Source organism: Aquila chrysaetos, chromosome 18, assembly GCF_900496995.4.
Source record: "Aquila chrysaetos chrysaetos chromosome 18, bAquChr1.4, whole genome shotgun sequence".
Lineage (NCBI taxonomy): Eukaryota > Metazoa > Chordata > Aves > Accipitriformes > Accipitridae > Aquila > Aquila chrysaetos.
In genome coordinates, this window is record NC_044021.1 from 480,396 (window position 1) to 502,872 (window position 22,477).

The following is a 22,477-nucleotide window of genomic DNA, read 5'->3' on the forward strand; positions in this document are numbered from 1 at the left end:
ATATTGATGCTGTCTTGCTTCATCACTGAGAGGAAGGATTTTAAATGTTTTCATGTGTTTACTGCCAACTTTATAACATCTGGTATTTTTCTTAATATCTGAGTTACATGATTGCCTGAGAATATCAGCTTTTGCAGGGGATGACTTTTTTAAAATGGAATTCCTATTCCCCAGGTTTTGGAGGATGAGCCTGTAAATAAAACCTTTGAAAAAAAGAATATTAGCAGGTAAACAAGAAGATTTTTTGTTGTTGTTGTTAAAAAAAATGTATAATTTTAAGTATATTTGGGAAAGAATTATTATAATTCAAAATCTTACCGTTCCGGAAATACTATGGGCATGGGTGCTCAGGACTGAGAGAAAAGAACAAACTCAAAATTATCTTTGGGCCAGGCTATCTCCAGGTCACTCCCAGTTCAGGATTTGTTCAAAGGTGACTAAAGGCAAATAGAAAACTTGACTTGTTTAAAATTTATGTCTTCTATCTGTATTATAAATAGAAGTGGTGAATTTGCAGCACCAGCTAAGAAACATTTTGGTTTATCATTCTCTGAAAGATGTTCTAGCAAAATTGATAGTACCAGTCAGATTCAATCAACTTAATGGTTTTTTTTGTGTACCACGGGGATGGCGCAATCCTTCAGTTTATTTTATTTTTGATGTATTCAATTTTTTTGAAGGAAGATGTTATCTAAAAGAGAACAAAACCTATCCAGTTTTGCACCCTGGCCTTAGCCATTCCTTGGAATTTTTGTTGCTACCAGTGGTGAGTCATTTCCTGAAGCCGTACCTGTAGCAGGTAAGTCGCATTGTTGTACAGTCCTTCAGCAGTTTTGATGGCTTGGCATCCTTTTTCATTTATTCCAACTACTGTTACCTCAAAAGTGTCGCAAACAGAAAAATTGCTTTCTGTAGTTCTTTCTGCTACCTGAGGATAATGACCTCTTTCATGGCCTGAGGATAACTTTTCACAAACTTCTTGCTTTGGCAACCAATGCTAAGTGGCATTAGCTGTGACTCACAGGCTCACAGCTGAAGAGCCACGAAGAAGTGGAGGTAAGTGTCAGATCTGACCCGCAGCAGCACTATTGTATAAATAGGATTTTGAGGCAAGCCTAATTTCCTTTTTAAGATGACCTGATGGATCAAGGTGAAAGATCTAAACTGAGTTCAGAAAGGCCATGAATATTTATATACCCACACAGATGTAGAGGCGTCCAGGGTCTTGGTTACCTCAAACAAACAACATACACAAGCTGACAAGGGGCTCCAGAAGTACTGTCTTCCTTGATTTGTATAGCTGTGGTATTCTTCTGGGTTAAATTCTAACTCTTAATGAAGTTAACCGGATTTTGCCACTCACTTTGAGGGAATAATGATCTAAATGTCTGAAAAGAGTATTTGCGTTGCTTCACTTCTTTATTTTTAAGAAATAGTATGTGCTTTCCTCACATCTACTTCAAACAGGTTTTCCCAATTTTGAAGGTGTTAGATGGTCTGTTACATTCTGCGGTTCCAGATATTATATTATCTTTTCCTGTGTATGTTTAAACCAGAGTAGCACGAATCACAGCCTGGAGTGCAAATGTATTTTGATTTGGGAAGCAACAGAGAAGAAAGGATATTCCAAATAGACAAAGAAGGAAAACCATGAAATAAAGGGAGCCAAATCCTTCCACTTCATTTGGAGGATGTACAGAAGATTTCAAATATTTCAAAAGAATGAACCGAGAACAATTATTACATTTGTTGGGATAGAAAGGTAAAACCGCATCTAGCAGTTAGAAGACACGTAATGGCTTTGTGACAACAGCCGCCTGAGGTTTTTCTCCACTTCTTTGCTCAAAACAATCCATTTTTCATGTCCGGCTTCTCCTCGCTACGTCGTGGCTGCCGGGGCCCTGGACGAGAGGCAGAAGCTCTGCCACCTCTTCGGGGCGGCTGGGGGTCTGACGGCCCCAGCCGACGGGGGCTCTGGTGGGGCGCTGCCGTGGCAGCCCAGGCGACAGCGCCGTGCCGAGGGGCTCTGCTGGGGGTCCCCGTCCCTCGGGTGGGGAGCTGCAGGTAAGCTCAGGCCCTGAGCCCCGCGGCCGCCGCGCCTCTGCCCGTCCGCGCAGTCCCCGACGTGGCGACGTGCCTTCCTGGCTCCACCGCGGGGCTGCCTCGTCGCCACGGGCTCGCGGGGCAGCCGCGGGTCCGCCGGCTGAACTGGCCGCCACTTTCGCGCGAGCTCTCGGGTTTTGGCTGGCGTGGGACCGCACCTCTCGTGAGTGAGTGTCCTGGTTTCAGCTGGGATAGAGTTAATCGTCTTCCTAGTAGCTGGTATGGTGCTATGTTTTGGGTTCAGTATGCGAAGAATGTTGATAACACTGATGTTTTCAGTTGTTGCTAAGTAGTCTTTAGTCTAAAGTCAAGGATTTTTCAGCTTCTCATGCCCAGCCAGCGAGAAAGCTGGAGGGCACAAGAAGTTGGCACAGGACAGAGCCAGGGCAGCTGACCCAAACTGGCCAACGGGGTATTCCATTCCATGTGACGTCATGCCCAGTATATAAACTGGGGGGGAGTGGGAGTGGGGGGAATCGCCACTCGGGGACTAGCTGGGTGTCGATCGGCAGGTGGTGAGCAATTGCACTGCGCATCATTTGTACACTCCAATCCTTTTATTATTGCTGTTCTCATTTTATTAGTGTTCTCATTATCATTATTAGTTTCTTCTTTTCTGTTCTATTCTGTCTAACTGTGGTTATCTCAACCCACGAGTTTTACTTCTTTTCCCGATTTTCTCCCCCATCCCACTGGGTGGGGGGGGAGTGAGTGAGCGGCTGCGTGGTGCTTAGTTGCTGGCTGGGGTTAAACCACAACAGTGAGGTGGCGACAGCCCTCCGCCTCGCTGTCACCCTCGGCTTCTGGCTCACCTTCCCCTGCGGAGCAGCCCCGCTCCTACTGCTCCTCAAGGATGAGAGTGCATCGTTTGACCTGCAAAGTCAGGACTGGGGTTTGCATTTGCATTGGTACATTTGTGCATTAGTCTACATTTCTCGGTGTTGGAAGACGAGAGTCAGTGAAATCAGTTCTGCTCCTCATCTCAAAAAAATAAAGTAGAACTGGCAAAAGATTATACAGGCGATCAAAGGTACGGTGTAGCTTCTATACAAGAAGCAACTAAAAATGCTAGGAGTCTTCCGTGTGGAAAGGAGATGACTGATGTGAAACAAGACTCCGAGTTGTGAGTGACCTAGAGACCTTCAAATAAATGTAGTGCTGACAGATTCAAAAGAAATAGAAGGACGTGGTTGACAACACAACGCGTCGCTGGGTTGTGGAAATACTTGCCAGTAGGCTGTGGAGTCTGAAAGCTTTTAAGTATTGAAAAAAAACCAAGGTACGAAAAAAAAGGGGGGAAAACCTCTACCGACGCCTAACTTACTTACTTACTTCCAAGACACTTTTCTTCAATGATAAAAATCTCTGAGCTACAAATCACCAGATGTTTGAAGCACCATTTTATGCTTGCTCTGCTCTCATACACTTTCCTAGGCATCCGCTAAGGCCCCACCAGACAGGATGCTGGGCTAGACGGATGTCTGCTCTGACCCGATACAATTGTTCTAAATGTTCTTAGCATCCCCGGTTGACACTAAGGAGTCATTTGTGCTGTCAGGATTTGTCTGTGGAACAAGGACTTACAGTTTTGAATCTCAGGGGGCAAAATAGGAAGTGTTATTTCCCATAAAGGATTCTGCCCAGCTTCTTTCAGTTTTGTAGTACCTGGAGGATGAATGCAGAGGACTCTTTTTTTAAACTCTTACCTACAAATTTCAGGTTTTAATATCAGTATTAAGATGGATATTTCCAACACTATCATTTTTGAAAATAAATAATGCTGTAGAGATAATGATACCTGTCTAAAGACATTTACGAAGTTCCCCATCAATAATCTCAATTCTATCCAGGGTGCACGCTATTTGGAGTATCTGAGGACTGGAAAAGAATATCAGCGTATATTTTGTACTGAGAGGTAACACTTGCTCTTGGCCCCTTCTCTTGGGTTCCTGTACTTCACTGGGCAGACTAGATAAACACACAAAATGGGGGCTGAACTGGTTCAGCATGTTTGTTACTTGCTCCCTTCAACTGTCTGTGCCCACAGAAGAAACAGAAGAGAGAGTATCTGTAGAGAGGCGAGGACAAGAACCACCAGCCTTGTCATCACAACTCCATTTTCCATTCTCTGAGTGGAATGCAAACTCCCATCTTCCATCTTTTTCAGCTGAGTCATCCATCCCTTGTGGGACATCAAATGAGTATTTAAAGGGGGCGGGGAGGGAAGCTCATTTGAGGAGATTTATTAGAGACCAGGTACCAGAAACATATTAGGGGGGGAATAAAGATCGAGCAAGCTATTCAGACAGCAGCGATGAATATAATGTATGGAAAGAAGCAGAGAAGAGGGAGAAGGCAAAAGAGCAATTTGGAATTTAGAATGAGCTCTTTAGATAACCGAATCAAGTGATCCAATGCACTGGTACATTTAAAATTAATAAATTTTAAACAATTACATTTAATTAAATAATTAGTAATAAATCTATTCACATAAATTTACACAAATAATCTTGCACTTTGCTGTAAAGGTAAGTGATTAAGAGTGTATATGATGCCTTTCTCTCACTATTGCAAGGACACAGCCTTTTGTTTTTATTACCCAGTCTAAGAGAAAAAAAAAATAGTTTCTGATAAGGCAGATTAAGGAAGAAGGTTTCAAAGCATCTCAAGCCAATGGCAAAGTAGACTTACACACCAGTGTAGACTGAAAAGCGCCCACATTGTGGAGTGGTCATGGAGGAGTTGAGTTAGACAAATGCCTTTTCATATAGGTCTGAAAGGCTGCTGGAAGGACACTGGATGGGGAGAGGAACTGCTAAGATCTGCATCAAAAGCTGTATGATGTCATTGTAGTGTTCTTGCATTGAAGGGATGTAAGAACACAAGGAACATGACATTGCCCTAGCAGTGCATATACTCTTTTGTATCTCAATAAGTAACTGGGTTGCTGTAAAGGGAGGTTCAGCCTTAGCAGTTTGGGCATTACTTTTCTTGCACCATAGGGCGGAGAAGATAACCACTGGTGCTGGGTGATATACCTGTCATTTTGCATAGTTCTGCCGATAGTTCTTCATGTTGGAAGGGACCTCTAGATCTCTTTTAGTCTAACCCTCCTGCTCAAATCATGCCTACCTTAAATCTGTTTACTCAGGACCTCATCCAGTCGAAATATCAGTATCTCTAAGACGGAGAATCCACAACCTCTCTTGGCAACTTGTTTCAGTTCTCATCAACCTTCAAAGTAAAAATGCTTTCCTTTAATCTAGTCTGAATTTTCTGTTTGCAACTTATGCCCGTTGCCCCCTGTGTTTCCAGCCTGCACTTCTAAGGAAAGTCTGGCTACATACCCCTCTGTTACATGGTTCAAACACCAGTAAGATATTTCCTTAACCTTTTCAGGGACAAATAAACCCAGTTCTTAGCCTCTCCTTGTACGTCATGAGCTCCAGCTCCATAATGAAGTGGTGGCCCTCCACTAGACTTGCATCAGCATAGCAGCATCTTTCTTGTACTTGGGAGCTCCAAACTGGAAATGACCCCATGATCATCAACAGGGAATTTACCCTCAGCTTAATCCTAAACTCTGACAGAATTTTACCACTTTAAAGCAAAAGTACTTGTTTTCATACTGAAGTCAAAAGGCACCTACCTTTAAGCAACTTCAAAACTTGTAAAACTTGCTGCTTTTAACCACGTTTTCAGCCAGTGGAGAATTTGTCCCTCACTTAAAATCCTTAGAAATTACTGGCTCCCTCAGAAGACCCTTCCCAACCTCGAAAAGGATGTTCTCTTTCTCTTCTTCTGTGAAATATTTTCAAAGAATTGCTTGCCTGTTTCTCACACGTGGTACAGTAGTAACATCACTGAGATGTTACCACACTCTGCAGTTCACTTTCCCTAAGAAGTATAAAAAAGCAGCATGTTTACTCTCTTGCTCTTTTACCCTTCCCCACATGCATACTATTTTTACTATGCACGGCTAGAAAGAATAATATATTTAATAAATTCATATTTTATATAAATTGCAATTAAGACTGCTAATTTTAAAAAGCTTCTTATTTTGCCTTTCAAAGAAGAATCCATTTGTTCAGAAAACTGTTAATTGCTTAAATTTTTTGACAGTGCTTTTCAATTTAGAAGCAAGATCTTAAATCTCTGCCAAAGGAAAGGTCAAATGCCCAGTCTTTTCTTATGTACTTATGAAGTAGCATCTCTCTGCGTTCACACCACTGAGGTCAGAGACTTTATTTTGTATATATTGTAACATAGACATGTTTTAATTTGGCTTGGAAATATTGTAAAGACAGTGAGTAGTTCTTCATTAGGATTTTCATCTGTGGTAGTAGATGAGGCTGAGGTGATTCTAAGCCATTCTTCAACACACTTTTCTATGTTTTCTGAATGAAAGTGGTTACTATTATATGTTGTCTAAAACACAGCTGGTGTACAAGAGGAAAAATACTGTTAGCATGTGTATTATGTGGATGTTGAAGCAAAATATTAGCAATGCAATCTGCATTAGCACATTGGGAAGAATCAGTTCTCTCTGAATTTGCAGAAAACCCACCGTTTTCCACTCTAATGCGTGTATATGTTTCAATCAGTTCTTGCAACATGACATCAACCAGATAAGTACAATGGTACTTGAATCCAGGATAACATTCCTATATTTAATGTACAACTTTTCTGTAACTTTTCTATATTTGCGCTCTGTGTAGCCAAGCAAGGTCAGGTTTTCTCATTACAATGTTTTATAATCACCTTGAGGCTTCTGCATTCTGCCATTTAGATTTACACCATTACAGTCCACAGTCTCCCTTCACCAGTCCACTAATAAAGACCACAGATTGACTCTAGAACAAAGACTTTTGGGTTTCAGTGACAAGTAATATGAAAATATATTGCTTAGCCCTCCAGAAAACCAAGGAGAACCCAGAAGAATGATCCTTATCTTGATTTTAGGACACTTTTAGGAGATGATTAATGATCAAAAAGCAGCTATGCAGCTTTACACTAGCAGAGTGTCCAGCTCAGAATGGTTTAAATACATTGGTTTATGTGCATTCATAGCATAGGAGCTCGATCAGCTACCCTTTCCATCCACAAATGGAGCTTGCCTACCTGAATACAGAAGCAACAGGTAACCTGAACTTGGGGTTGGAGACCAAAGCCCTGTACTCCTTTCTGTGCTAATAAGCTATCCTCAAGTAGTACACACACACACACATGCTGTTTAATCAAAAAAACCCACCCTGATATAAATTCTGTAGCAGCACAGTTCTGCTGAGTACATTTGCAGCTGGAAATTTCCTCAGCCAGCGTCTGCCATCTCTGTGTTATGTAGTGATGTTACGTTAGTCATTCTGGTTAAAAAGAAACTGACAATAAAAGCACTTTACAAGCAGAGAAGTGTAAAATACCTTATTGAATACTGTGGCAAGGAGATTGTTTTAGAAGAGCTGTGTGAATCTCCAGTGAGTAAGTAAGAGGAGTAAGAAAAACTCTGAGTAAGAAAAAGGATGCAAGTAAAAAGAGTTTTGATGATGAAGAATATGGGGAATGGAGAAAAGAAGCCTTAAACAACCAAATGCTGAGAAAATGTGCGTTACAGCATCAATCTGAAACCCAGTGGGGCACAGCACAGCAATTCTGCCATGTTTAAGAGTGTCAGTTTAACACCTGAAAATTAAGCATAATCTGAGCATGAGTCAGTTCAGTACAGCTGCCTCATCCAAGTGCTGCACCTCAGTCCTTAGAGAAAGACTAAGCAGGAGGTTGTTCATTTTAAGAGCCATTAAACAAACACATAGGGAGGAAAGCAGGGTTCAGAAAGTCCAGGCTTATGTGTTGGTTTAGACCCTGAATCCCAGTGTGGGAACGGCATCCCCAGCTTTGCACAGACCAGCGCTGACACCAGACCGAGCAGCGTGCGTCAACGGAAGAGCGGCGCGTGCAGCTGCCGGCAGCCACATCACCGACGCGCACGACCCGTGCTGGGTACGAGAAGCCGTCTTCTGTAAAGGGACTGAGTCTCATTAGGCATCTTTTTCTGCTTTACCCTCATGACTGCATTACGCAGTTTATCAAGTGTTTGCATGGCGAACAAGTATCGGCTGATAGAGTATCTAAAGTTCAAACTTGAACGCAGAAGACAGTTCTGTGAAGGGCTGTGGAAAGGCAGGTATTTCCCTGCAGCCCATGGAGACCTCACACCAGAGCAGGGAAAAGCGTGAGGAGGAAGGAGCGGCAGAGAGGAGCTGGTATGGACTGGCTGCAGCCCCCCACTCCCCATCCCCTGCGTTGCTCAGGGGCGAGGAGTCAGGGAGTTGGGAGTGAAGGGCTGGAGCTGAGCCTGGGAAGAAGGCAGGGGGGTAGGGGGAAGGGGTCTTAGTTTTGTCTTTGTTTCTCACCATCCTACTCTGTTTTTAATTGGCAATACACTACATTTAGTTTAGGCCCATGTCGAGTCTGTTTTGCCTGTGACAGTAATTGGTCAGCGCTCACCCTTGTCTTTATCTCAAGCCATGAGCTTTTCCATCTTACCATCTCCTGTGGGCTCTTGAGGAGGGGGAGTGAGAGAGCGGCTGGGTGGGGGTCTGGCAGCCAGCCAAGGTCAACCCACCAGAGTAATAATAAATTAAACCCATGTTTAGCATGGCTGGGTTTATCACATCTCTCTCAGTTGAGCATCACTCAGAATTTGTTGAAGGGAAGCTTGAGGAAGTTCATTCTTCATTGAACTCTCTCTCATTGCTGCTCTGTCACCTAAAAGATCTGCAGCAGCAACTTTTACCTTTTGGCTAGTTAAGTAAAAGAAACCCTGCCCCACGTGCCTTTCCAGCACTGTAAAGAAAACCAGTAAGTGCTTAGTAGAACAACATTTAGGAGTCTGTCTGTTAAAAATTTCACTGGGGTACTGAAAGCTGCTTTACTGACAGAAGACAGGGTTGTTTAACCTTAGTATGGTCCATAACAGAGTATGTCACACGGCACGTAGACGTGGCACTGCCTGGCAGAAATTCTAGGCATGTATTACCAGGCAGAAGTGTTATGATACTTATCCTGCTTCATCCACACTTTTAGTTTCTTTGCTTTTAAGCTTATTTATGGCAATACAAACTTAGCTCACCCCTACCTGCAATCAGAACAGGAAACAGTTTCCTGAGTAAAAGTATGTTAATTTAAATAAGCTTTTCATATTTTCCTTTTCTGGCTCAATCTCGTTGCTCACTCACCAACTGAATGAGTCACAAAAACCAGTTAGAATCAAGAGTTAATGTTAAAATGCTTTGGCATTTCCACTTCCACGTCATACATTTGCAAACGAAATGATATGCTGCCCATCCCTTTTTCTCAAGTTACTTAAAAATCTATACTCTGTGAGATCAGGTTGCTCAAGGGCACTGGTCTGACATGCAAGGAAACAGGCTGCTGGTTGATACAGAGGAAGTAAATCTCAGGGAGTAGCTTGCTTGGATTTTTTTTTTTTTTTTTTTTTAGTTTAATTTGCCAGTGATGACAGAGAAATTATTCCTGCTCGGGAAACAATCAGATAATGAGGAAAGGCCTGAGGCTTTTAAACACAGCACCTCTACTTCCCTCAGTGGGATTAGTGGTAATGGCCAGTAAGTTTCTGGCAAGTTGCCTCTTGCAGGAATGCCATTTACTTGCTTTAGAAAGGAATATTTCTGAGTCTGGAGGTGGCTTATTCCATTTTTAAGGTAGTTTTAAATAATTAATAAAGAACCAGTACTTCTATGGGCATCAAGTTCTGTTTCCAGCACTGATTCCTGCTACAGACGAAGAACCCATATCTTCCTGACAACAGCATCAGCAGCATCCTGCTGATGTCCCACTGGCAAGCTAAGGAGTGTCTTTGCAAGGCTGGCTGCAAGCAGTCCTGAGCTTGCTCTGTGTGCTATCACAAAGCCCTCTCTGTTGGTATTGCTCTGGGCTACGGTACTAAATCAAGCCCAGTCAATCCTGTTAGGACTATAGCATCCAGACACAAGCTGTTTCACATCTGAACTGCTTCAGGAAAAGATGTAGGTGTATTAGGACCTGCTCATAATGACTATCTTCAAATATCTGTCTGAGGGAGCTGGGAAAAGGGAAAAGAGGGGAAGGGAAGGGAAGGGAAGGGAAGGGAAGGGAAGGGATCACTGATACCGGAAAAAATGAAATCCCTACTTGACGGATGGGGCTTTGAGCAACCTGGTCTAGTGGAAGGTGTCCCTGCCCATGGCAGGGGGGGTGGAACTAGATCTTTAAGGTCACTTCCAACCCAAAGCATTCTGTGATTCTATGATATTTACAGATGTTTACAGATATTTACTATCAGTTTTTAATACTGTTACAGTCAAATGGAGAACAACTTCAAGAATTAATGAAGCAGGACAAGGATCTAAAGGGTTTTTAGAAAAGTATTTAACTCTTCACTGTACCTCACTGTCCTGTATTTGAAGAGCCCTGTACCATGTCACAAAGACCATCTTCCTGCCATCTCATAGCAAGGTTTCTCAAAATACCATCTACACAAAGTCCATTAGGGAACATGAGCAAGAATATTTCTGTATTCTGCCTGTTTCAAACTTGAAATATGGGGTATTTATGCATCCCAAATAAATATTTTTCCACTGGGCTTCTGCATCTGGCAAATTTGTCAATATGATAAAATCCAAATTCTAAATTTTGTCATTAAACTGAGCGGACAAGTTCAAATCAGATTTCTACAAGGTAATTCTTTATGACTTTGCCATCAAATACTCAAAAATTATAGAAATGGTATAGAACATCTCTAAGGAAAGAAAAAGGTGTGATTTTGTTTCCTTTGGGAAGCAGGATTAGTTTGTTGTAAAGTTTAAATGTGTGTGAGATCTGGAAACACAGCTGAAACAGTAAAAACTTCATATAATTTAAAGTGTTCTACACTGATGTCATATTAGGCAGCAAGAACATGAATTATGGGAAATGTATTCGTTTTGTTTAAAAAAGTAGCGTAAAGCTATGTTAACTACAAAAAAACATTTCCCTGAGCTTCTTTAGTCATGAAACACCTTCCATATAATAACATAATGTCTGGTATACTCTTGAATAGCTCGACAAGTTGCAATTTCAGTCAATTTTGGCTCTTAATACTTGCTGTCATGGAAAGAAGAGCTGTTTCAAATAAAAGACATGAGATGAAAGGAGTGAATCTGGAGCAAGGTTCCTTAGATAAATGACCTTTTTACTTAGGACAGACATGATTATTATTTAATTGGCAAAAAAGGGTAGAATATGAATATTTAATTAACAAGACTCCAGTGCAAACCAGAGGCTGAAACAGAGACAGACAGTTCTTAGTCTGTGATTATACTGCTCTTTCTCCTATTAATTAGAACCCTACTCCATGCTCTTTTGTTGTGTTTGTACTGTCTTTTATGCTAATTGTAGTTTTAGCCTTCCTTATGGAATTGTAATTTACATTTTATAACATGGTATGCTTTAGCCATTCATCCTCTTGTAGGTCCCAGCCCATATGTTGTGAATTAGATTCGTCTGTAACTGGGTATATTAAGTCTGTTGGAGTGTCTATAGCTGGAGTTATATCCCTGTATGCTTGATTATGTTATCCAGTCTCTCTTGATAAAATTAGTAATTAAGTACAAGTTTCTTTAAAAAAGGTGGAAGAAGAAGGGGGATTGATTTGCAAGATGGAGAACCCTAATGCAGGTAACATTTCTTCCTTATCTATTCTGCTATAGTAAACTAGTCTCTGACTCAACATAAGGCTTCGTGTTATTCTGCTATCAACAAGAATTAAAACTTCTCTGGAGTTATCTCACTAACCAATAGCAAAACAATCGGTATTGTTGTGTAGATTCCTCTTACATGTAAACTAGCCAGCCATTTCAACAGTTAAACATGAAAGACAGCACAACAAGGAACATAACTTAGCTCTATCAGTGGCTTCAAAATTTGGCTTCAGTTCAGACCGGATATGTTAAGCTTCAGAAAATTGACATCATGCTCCTTGCTGATTCCTCTACCCAATGGCCATCTTTCAAGGTATTGGGCTACTGCTGTTCTCTTCTGTGGTGAATATCTGTCAGCTGCTTGTCCCTTATAATGTTTCAACAGACGCTGAAGCCTTCTGACTGTTTTCCTGGGATTTTTATAAGAAGGTCAGTGCTTAGCACTGTACTGTTCCAGAAGTCTCACATGTGGGATGCAATAATCAATGATCATTCATTGCTATTTCCTTCAAATCTAAAGTATAAGCACAGATTTTTAACAAACTTGGCTGTGGTGATAGGTTATGAATAAGCCCTGCTCATGAAAATAGCTAGAACCTAGAGGTTCCTGTGCCTTTAGATATGTGAAGGTAGAGGTAGAGAAAAAAAAAACAGAAAACCCAAATGAGGGCCTTGAGGACACTATTTTATGGGCAACCTGTGCTCAAAACATTGAGATAGGCTGCTGAGGAGACCACAGAATTCCACATTAGTTGACCGCAATATTTAAATACTCTAACAGTTACTTAGGAGGGACTTGAAGCCATAAATTTTGCTGGAGAGAGAGAAGAGAATGCATGTCTTGGTAATTGTAATTCACAGGAAGAAAGTCAAAAAAAGCAAAGATACAATGCTTGGTTTTCTAAGCATTAGAAAAAACCCACATAACCCTGTGTGAGGATAGAAAACTGAGGAAAAAGCAAGAAAAAAGAATGTGTCATGGTAAAAAGCTGATACAGACAACAGCAAAAGATATTTGTAAATTCTGAGCCTGCCTGAACTGATTTGGATATTGAAAGCATAGACAGGAGGGAGAAAAAGCTAAGGTGGTGCAGAAATACAGGATGACTGAAAAGAAATTCAGTGATTTAATCCAGAACCATTTATTTTTAAAATGAGAATGTTTTTTAATACTGTAATCCAGACAACTATGCCCATGATCTTACTAACAGGTCCCTTAATGGAAAACTCTAGGTATGGGCTCAGAATGTCTTAAGGGTTTGGGGAAGAATGAGAAGTAGTTAGTAAAGACAATTAATTACTGCACTGTGTCCAAAAAGAGGCAAAGGATTACAGTGAGTGACAATTTGTTTAATTGATTTGTTGGGTGAACTACTTGACTATTTTCTAATTGCTCCTTCTTTTTTCTTCCCTGAGCTCGGCCTTTCTCAGTCATAGTCACACAATAAAGTGTCTGTTCCTCTAGCTGAGAAAAATGTTCCCCTACTTTTCTGAGGGACCTTCTGAGGCTGAGTGGTGCCCCATTCCTGAACTGTGTATGGTCTTTGGCTATAAATTAGTCTTTAGCAAACACACCAAAGGCATAGCCTGCTTGAGATGGCACTCAGCTCTGTTGCTCAAGTACCCGAAGAGAGATTTTGAGTGGCAGAGAGGGAAGTTCAGGAGACAGGTGGTAGCAGTCAGCTTGTGCTTGAGGCTGCAGAGGTTGGCCATAAGTCTGCCTGATCTTGGCCAACAAACAGAGACTGCTGAGGTGATCCCTCTGGTTCCCTTCGCCATATCCAGAGCCCGCGCAGGGCCTGGGCTGCTTGCTGGATGCCAATGCCAAGCTATGGTGTCTTGTAGAGGTCAGGTGTGCAGACCATCCTGGGGTTAGGGCACATGGACCTGGCAGTAGAAGTGTAGGTGCCTATGGGCTTTTTGAAGATTTTTCACAGGGATAGCCTGCTTTAACACACGTATTTCAGGAAGTTTTATCATTTTATTATAGAATATAAGCCATTACTTGGTGAATAATTTTAATTAAACTAGCAGAATATCACTGAGAGAGAAATATAGCAAAACCCATATTCTTAGGTCTTATGTAGACCTAAGGCTGGGGTATTGTTATTCTATTACCTCCACTGAGACTCTGCAGAACAAAGCTTTTAATAACTAAGGAAAAGGTGCGGAGAGAAAAGTACTAAATTCCACGCAGTGTTGTCTGCCCCAGAATAAAAATCTCCCCTGGCAAGATGAAAACAATAATGCTGTATTAGCTGGCTAGTTCAGAACCATTTCTATACCCTAACAAAGGCAACTCTGGAATAACCTATCACCCATCTCGGCTGGAAGGGGCAATTTGTACAAACCTATCTCGCCAGTTATGGACAGTTATTGTCTGTCATAGCCTTTGAAAAAAAGATTGGCCTGTCATGGAGTGGGACATTTGAAAGTAGGATGAGGGTCAAAATACATACCCTTCATGGCTGCAGCAGCTTTAACAGAACATACTAAGATATAAAACATGGAATAAAACAGTATTTAACAGCAAAGCATTACCAGAGCAAACCCAGGAAATACTATAAGTAATATTGCTGTCGTAAGTATTAGTTCATACTGGTTACATCACCATTTAATTGCTTGTATAATGAATGCAATCTTTACTATTACTATTAACATTATTTTATTACAGTTGTAAGTTTATATTTTAACAGCAATATAATGATTATGTCTTTCATGATTATATTACAGCTCTAAAGCTCTTATAATAAAAAGTGATAGTATTATTAACACAGGTTTACTTGTATCCATGTCAATAATATTTCATACATAGTTATTCTTTCAAACGTTTTTATTAATGGTCTGAAATGCCAGACCGGGGGACTGTGATGGCTAGGATGAAGCCTGAACTGCCAGTGACACAACATGACTCAGAGCAGGCTGAGCCAGAGCGGCATGATAAACACTCGGAGCATTTTTAAACGAAACCAGAGCCAAATTACAAGGTACAAACTGTAGCTGCCTACAGTTACTTTAAACATTCCCAGCAAAGAGGCCACTGAGGCAAAATTAGTGAATTGTTAGACAGTGAAGCAGTTAAGAAGTCCTCTGGAAACATAACAGTTAGAGGGAGACATTGACAACTTACTGCAAACTTGTTCGAACATTTTCCACAGAGACCTGAAAATTTCCGAGTGAGAGCCAGACTGTGAAAAGACTAATGTGAAACACAGGTTGCTTTTGCATGAATGAAGGGGCACCAGCATTGGAAAGACAACAAAACAAGAAAAGGCAGTTTAAAATGTGAAAAGATTTTATTATGTCTCAGAACAAGAGGAACAAAAGCTAGATATATTTCTCTCAGAGCACTTGTTTGAGCATTTGAAAGATATAATAGAAAAACCCAGTCAGTAATGATCTTGTATGCACTTTATCAGCTGCTGTTGTGCATTTTACAAAGAAAATTCGTCTTCTATGGCAGACGTAAGTTTGAGGTTGTGACAACAGTGTCTGGTTTATCTGCTAGCACTTGGTGTGTGCATCTTTAACAAGAGGCAGCTGGCTGAGGAGAGCCCGCTGGAGATTGTCCTGAGCTGGGAGAGCCTTGGTCTGCTCCCGAGGGATCCCAGAGCTGCCGGGGCTGGGAGAGAGGCAGCAAGGAGCTGGGAGTCGGTGACTCCCACAGCCTGCACGTTGGTAGAGACCTGTAGGTGCGGCAGGTTTATTCAGAGCTGAAGGTTGCACACTTTCTTCATAAGCCTATACTGCTTTCCACTCCTATTCCTCTTTCATCCTCGCTTCACGACTTTCCTTTGGGGTAGTCAGCTTAAACAAGCATCAGTTTTGCAGCTGCCCATATATCACTTAAACTGTGTCTGTTGGAGTCAGTGTCAGCAGCAAGACTTTCCCATGGTTTCAGCAGTTTTCTGCAAAATGTTAGTAATGTTTGGGAAATGGACAGCATATGTTCCCAGAGCTCCTTCTGAAGACAATGGGACTCTGAGTTGTTCAACTGTGGGAGATCATCCAAGCCCATTTGATTATTGACTCTTTCTTAGTCTTGAATATATCTGTGCAAATCTTAGGGAGGGGTGTGATTCTGTCCAAACTAGCAGAAGGAAACGAATTAAAATAGCCATGGGAGTGAAATCCCAGCATAGTCCCAATTCAGTCACCTCCTTTCTCATGGTTTGCAGACAACGTGCTTTTACTGTTCTGATTCACCAATTATGAGATGTTTCACTTCTGCTTCTCCAGAGTGTTGTGGTAGGAAAGGGAATGTTCACTGCTCCTTATGACACTTGAGTTGTGTTCATTACAAATCAGTTCTAGATGAGATAGAAAGCAATACAAGAACTGAAGCTTTTGGAAAGGGAATGGCACAGCTCATATTATTTCCTCTTCTGCTTCGTACAGTTTGCTAACTGCATAATAAGGTCTGTTAAGAATTAGACAATACTACCTATATACAGAAGTCTTTATACTATGATGCATGTGATGTTAAATGTTTTTATCTAGAAATAGCAGAAATTTTAAAAAAATTAATGTTTGAATAGTCTTTGATAACTTAGCCATATAGCTACATCCCCAAAATGTTGAGTAAACAAAACCAGAACCTTGACTTGTACACAGACTGCAGGCAGTACTAGGATTAACTTATGACTGAATGCTTAACATGCATTAAGGTCTTTCATCAAAATACATTCATAACCATAGCACACACATTCAGATTCCGAGTAAGCATACTGCTTTTAATTTTTGTGCTGATAAAGTTCATTTACAAGGAAGAAGGAAAAGGTATAAAATACCTGTTTGGAAGCTTCAATATTCTGATCAAAATATTATATAGTATTCTGTAGATTACCAGAAGCAGTGATGCTGTCTTGAATTTGACAGCTATTTTAGCATGTGTGACAAAGGAACAAGTTTTTCCTTCCCCTGAAGAGAGGAAAACACAAAAGAAAAATTAGCAAAATTTGTCAGCCATCCTAGTAGTCTTTGAGAGGTTTTAGGAGAACCTTCTTAATCTCTTCAGTAGATAAATATATGCTATTCTTTTTAAACACTCCCACCTATGAAACATGAAACTCAAAGATTATATAAAAAAATCAATATTCTACTGTCATGTTGTTTCCCAATGTGGTGAAATTTATTGGCAAAAGTCCTTAATTTCTATTTGAAAGTGTTCCCATATTCACTCAACCTCTATGTAAGGAAGAAAATAATGAATCAAAGCAATAAACGTCTGAAATTTGTACAGAAAGAAAAATATTACTTTCTTCCCCATACCTCATCACGCTTCAAAGATTAATGAAGCGAATGGAGTTGAAAATGAGAGTGTGTAATGAGCATCTTTATTTTTCATGTGTGACTTTTTTACGTACTTGCAGAGGGGAAAAAATGGGAGGGGAGGAAGGGACCGGAATAGGGAACTTCTTTTTTCTGAATTTAAAATTCTGCTAGAATAAGAGGAGACGATACAAACTGTGGTGTTTTCCTTTCTCCTCTGAGCCCTTCTGAAATCATGACTTCTAGCTTCTAAGTTTTTTTGTCTCTGTAAGCATACAGCTCTACAGAAGAATTTTGTTTATCATGCCTGAAAACATGGAACTTCACAGCTGATGAAGTTGTGGCAAATGATATGTCCTTTTAGAAACCTTTAAGGGAAAAGAAAGTTGGTTTTGGTTTGAATCTTACCTGGGACATGGACCCAAACTTTTATTAGTATTAAGAAATGCATCAGTGGCTGAAACAGAAGCTGATGGTGTCTAATAGGTGTAAAAATTTCTCTCTTTTCTGACAATATTTAAAGAGAAACAAGTGACAAAGCGATGTTGTGCCACAAAGCTAGGACACTAGTAAAAATCTGGATGCAGAATGGAGAAGTGTGATACACCACTCCACAGAACATAATGCAGTGACAGGGCTCTGCCCAGTAAGAATACAGGCCTTTAGTTTGCTATTAGTAAGAACCTCTTATTTAAAGACTTCTACTCTGTATTTTCCTTAAGTACTCTTTTTTGACATTTGAGAAAATGGTTGGTGTAGAACAGCTCTGTGTAGTATTTTGGTATTTAATATTTGTAGTAATTCTGCAACTTTTAATTGACCTCGGTTTATGCGTGTGTTACAACTCAGTACAACATTTTGAGAGAGGCATGTATTTTCCCAATTTCTTATTTATTCCTAACTGAATAAAGCAATAGTTTCTCTAAAGATGAGGAAAATATATGCTCTACTTATGCTGTCTCTTCACAGTTCTAATAGATCTTCATCATTCACTGCCCTAAACAACCCCCCTTTCCAAATCCATTAAAACAACCCGTTCACGCTACTGCATACCATTCAGTCATTTATTAGGCTGCCCTTATTTGTTCAGCATTATCTCATCTGTTTGTCCTATGGGGTGTCAACTATTTAACTGTAGCCAGTCCAGGATGTTGATTTCAGCTCTTGAATGTAAAGGCTTAAGATAATTTCTTTTCACAGTGGAACAAGGCTCTGCTGCTTCCAGTATCTGATGCCTATTTCATCTAAGGCAGATGCTTGGAGCCTGTGAGTAATAATTCCTTTTATTAATTCCTGAATGCATTTAATTTAGCAGTCTTTCACAGTTGTTTAATTCATGCCACCTAGTTAATGAACATTCATACTACCAGTATAGATATATTTTTCCTCTAAAAATCAGTAAAATGAGTGTATTAAAAATGGTTCCACCAACCCTTGCTGCTAAGATTCTTCAATGGAATTCGAAAATTAGTTTGGGAGAGAGCACATGTTCAGAAACAATATAAAAAAGACAAAGACAGTACTTTATAGCAAAACATACCAGCCAGCAATATCTGAAACAAAAGAAGTCTACAGACTAGAGGAACCTCTAAATAGTAGACTAGTATTTCTTCTAATATATACTGCTCAGTCTATGTGTGACAGTCTCACTTACATTGTCCTCCAACAAAATTTTGAGATTGTGTATCCATAGTGCTTACTAACCAAACATTGATGTTTGCTTACTAACCAAACATTGATGTTTGCCATATTTTTTTCCAGCAATACAGCACAGCTCAATTAAAGACTGAATTTACCGAATTATGGGTTATGCAAACAGCTTTTGGGGAAATATATTTTTTGAGCAGGGATGGCGTTCTTGGGGATCCCAGGGATGGATGTTCTCCCTCAGGGACATCTGTGACACCAGCTCCCCACCTGACAAGCACAGCTTCTGCTGGAAAATGCTTGTTGGATTTCAGAAAGAAGGATTTTGCAGTGTCCAGATCTGTATCATCACCACACCCTTCTGTGAGGAATACCTTACACAGCTAAAATCATTCTTCTGCCAAAGTACGGTGAGACAAACAAAGAAAAGTTATTCACAACCTCCAGAGCACTCTGATTTCTGCATCCATCAAAGTAAACATCATAGCTGGAAAGGTCTTATGTTATCAGTGAAGAAAAGGGAGACGAAAACAAAAGGAAGCTACTTACAGTGAGATTAGATAGGAGAATTTTTCTCATTCTGTGCAGTTAGCTAGCTGTTGGCTTTTCTACCTTTCACACTTCAGGGACTTCCAATCTGCCCTATGCTCTGCTAGGAAGAGATTCTCTCTAATAAGTAAAACATGTAAGCTTTTTATAGCCAATGTCTGTTCTGCTGCAGCATCCAGACAGATTTAATCTTTCATTATGAAGCTAGTTGTTCTGCCTTGTCTACGAGATGGTTTAGCCATCTTAAGTCAAGATTTTTCAGGTATGACTTCTGTATTTTCTACAAGAGCTGTGGGGCAGGAACAGGCAGGCAAAAGAGGAAGGATGAATCTGGAGCAAGACACATGCCTATGCTCTCACATATTAGCTTATTCAATATCTATTTCTAGGTTAAAAAACGGTCTTGGTAGAAACATCCCTGGTGCAGCTTTGCACCATTCCCATGCATCCTATCACTGGATCCCAGGGTGAAGAGCTCAGCACCTCTCTCTTCACATCCCCTCCTCAGGAAGCTGTGGAAAGCAATGAGGTCACCCCTCAGCCTCCTTTCCTCCAAACTAGACAAACACAAAGTCCTCAGTGCTCCTCACAGGACGTGCCTTCCAGCCCTGTCACCAGCTTTGTTCCCTCCTCTGGATGCATTCAAGGACCTTCACACCCTTCTTAAGCGGTGGGGCCCAGAACTGCACACAGTACTCAAGGTGAGGCCGCACCAACGCTGAATACAGCGGGATAATCTCCTCTCTTGACCGGCTGGTTCTGCTGTGTTTGATGCCCCCAGGGTGGGGTTTGCCCTCCTGGCTGCCAGGGCACACACTGCTGACTTGTACTGAGCCTGCCGTCAGCACCTCTAGACCCCTTTCTGCAGGGCTGCTCTCCAGCCACTCCTCTCCCAATTTATACTTGTGCCCAGCGTTACTCTGTCCTAGGTGCAGAATCCAGCATTTTGTCTTGTTAAATTTCATCCTATTCATCATCTCCCAATGCTCCCATCTATCCAGATCCCTCTGCAAGGCTTCTTGTCCCTCAAGAGACTCAACAGCACCTCCCAGTTTAGTATCATCAGCAAACTTGCTAATGGTGCATTCAACTTCTGCATCCAGATCATTGATAAATGTATTGAACGGGACTGGCCCTAGAATCAAACCCTGAGGAACACCGCTGGTGACCGCTCACCAGCCAGATGCAGCCCCGTTCACCACAACCCTTTGAGCTCTGCCCTTCAGCCAGTTCTTCACCCAGCGCACTGTGAACCCACTCATCCCACAGCTGGACAACTTGTCCAGAAGGATGCTGTGAGGGACAGTGTCAAAAGCCTTACTAAAATCCAGAAAAGCTACATCCAGAGCCTTCCCTTCATCCACTGGGCGGGTGACTATCCCAGAAGGATATCAAATTAGTTAAACAGGGCTTTCCCTTATTGAACCCATGTTGACTGTGTCTGATTGCTGGTGGCTGGCTCAATATCCCTTTTCTCAGCATCGTATAACATATTCTTTGGAGTTGATGATCTGGTGAGCCTAGACTTGTGCTCAGGATTCCAATGGTGATATTTTTTCAAACTGGGAGCAAGAACAAGTTGATAAGTTATGCAGGTTTTTTCCTAACTCAGTTCACAAGACTAAACGGTGTTCTCTAACATATGCTTACCTATGATTATCTAAAAAAAAGGCGGGGGGAGGGCATACAGCTCCTGTCTGTTGCAGCTAATCAAAAGAAGAACCATGCAGCAGGAAGCCGGTGAACATACTGGAATGCAAAAGTTACCCACAAGGACAAGTGCAATGTCATGCACACACCACATTTCTGAAAGTTCAGTAAAAGTTACACATCCCACTCTATGTGATGTGGGAGCCAGAAGCAAAGTGCTATTAATTTAAAGGGAAACATTAGCTTTCTTGATAGATCCAACATAGGGAATATGTACTGGAGGAGTGTGACTGATTCACAGGCAAGATCTAACGTAAAGGAAATGCAAGGGGAGAAATAGATCGTGTCAAAACAAAACAGTGCCCAGAAGCGTTACAGGGCAACAAATTCTGTGATGATTCTTGTTGTTCAAATGAGAAGTTGCTCCTTGGCTCTGTTTTCAAGCACTGCAACTGGCTCCCTTTGAAAAGAAATGGGGAATTGGTTTGGACGGGAGGAGTGCTCTGGGTGCATGGTATGGATGAGACGGCGTTAGAGCTGTCATGCCCCACCCAGCACAGTCTGCCAACAATAAAATGCTGCTCTGGTGGGGCCCTCCACTCCCGAATGTCACTGAGTAGACAAATGCAAAGAGGTGCCAGAATTGCATGTGGTCTTCAGAGTAACTTCATTTTTTGTTTGTTTCCTTTCTGTTCTGAAGCAGAAGAAACTACAAATAGCAAAACTCCCCCGAAACACAGATCCTAGTTCTCATTTGTCCTTAAGGGTATCATCGAGTTGTGACTATGTACTCTTAAGTTTGTTTTTCTAATCAAATAAACTAGATCAAATTAAATAAAATTTTCTACTCATTACTCATTTTCTTTTACCTCATGAAACTTTTAGAGTGGGCATCAATTACAAGAAGAATTTAATGGTGATATGACCTTAGTTCTAATCTCTTGTTTTTCAAGCCTAACCTATTTATTTGCTGGAGTTTTAATTCCTTCTTTTGCTGGATTAGCGCTGTCTTATAAAAACAGATACTCTATTATTTTAAGATAACTGAGCTTTTTTTTTTTTTTTTTGATTCATGTTCCTGTATGGTACTTTTACTAACAGTTGTCACGTGCCAACTGTTAATCTTTTGATGTTGTGTAATGACATAGATATTTGGAGGATTTAGAAGTTAAAGTTGTGAGAATTTTTAATACCCGTATTTGCCACTCACTCAGGTTACAAATTCAAGGTATTTCTTATATCTGCTGTATTGCATTTCTTGTACCTCCCAACCCTCTTTTACGCAGCAGACACTCCTCTGCTGCAAAGTCATTTTGCTTACTTATGTTTCCTTGACCATGTCTAATATGTCATTTATTGTACACCATTGCTCTCCTGTTAGATCTCCCTGTGGCAGTTTTATCTTCTTGGTTTTGGGTTAACCTCTCACATGTAAGATAACAGCTGAGCTGAGCCTATCTCTGTAAGGCTGTCTGCCCCTGCAGCTGCTTCATAAGCAGAATATCAGTGGGGCTGGAGAA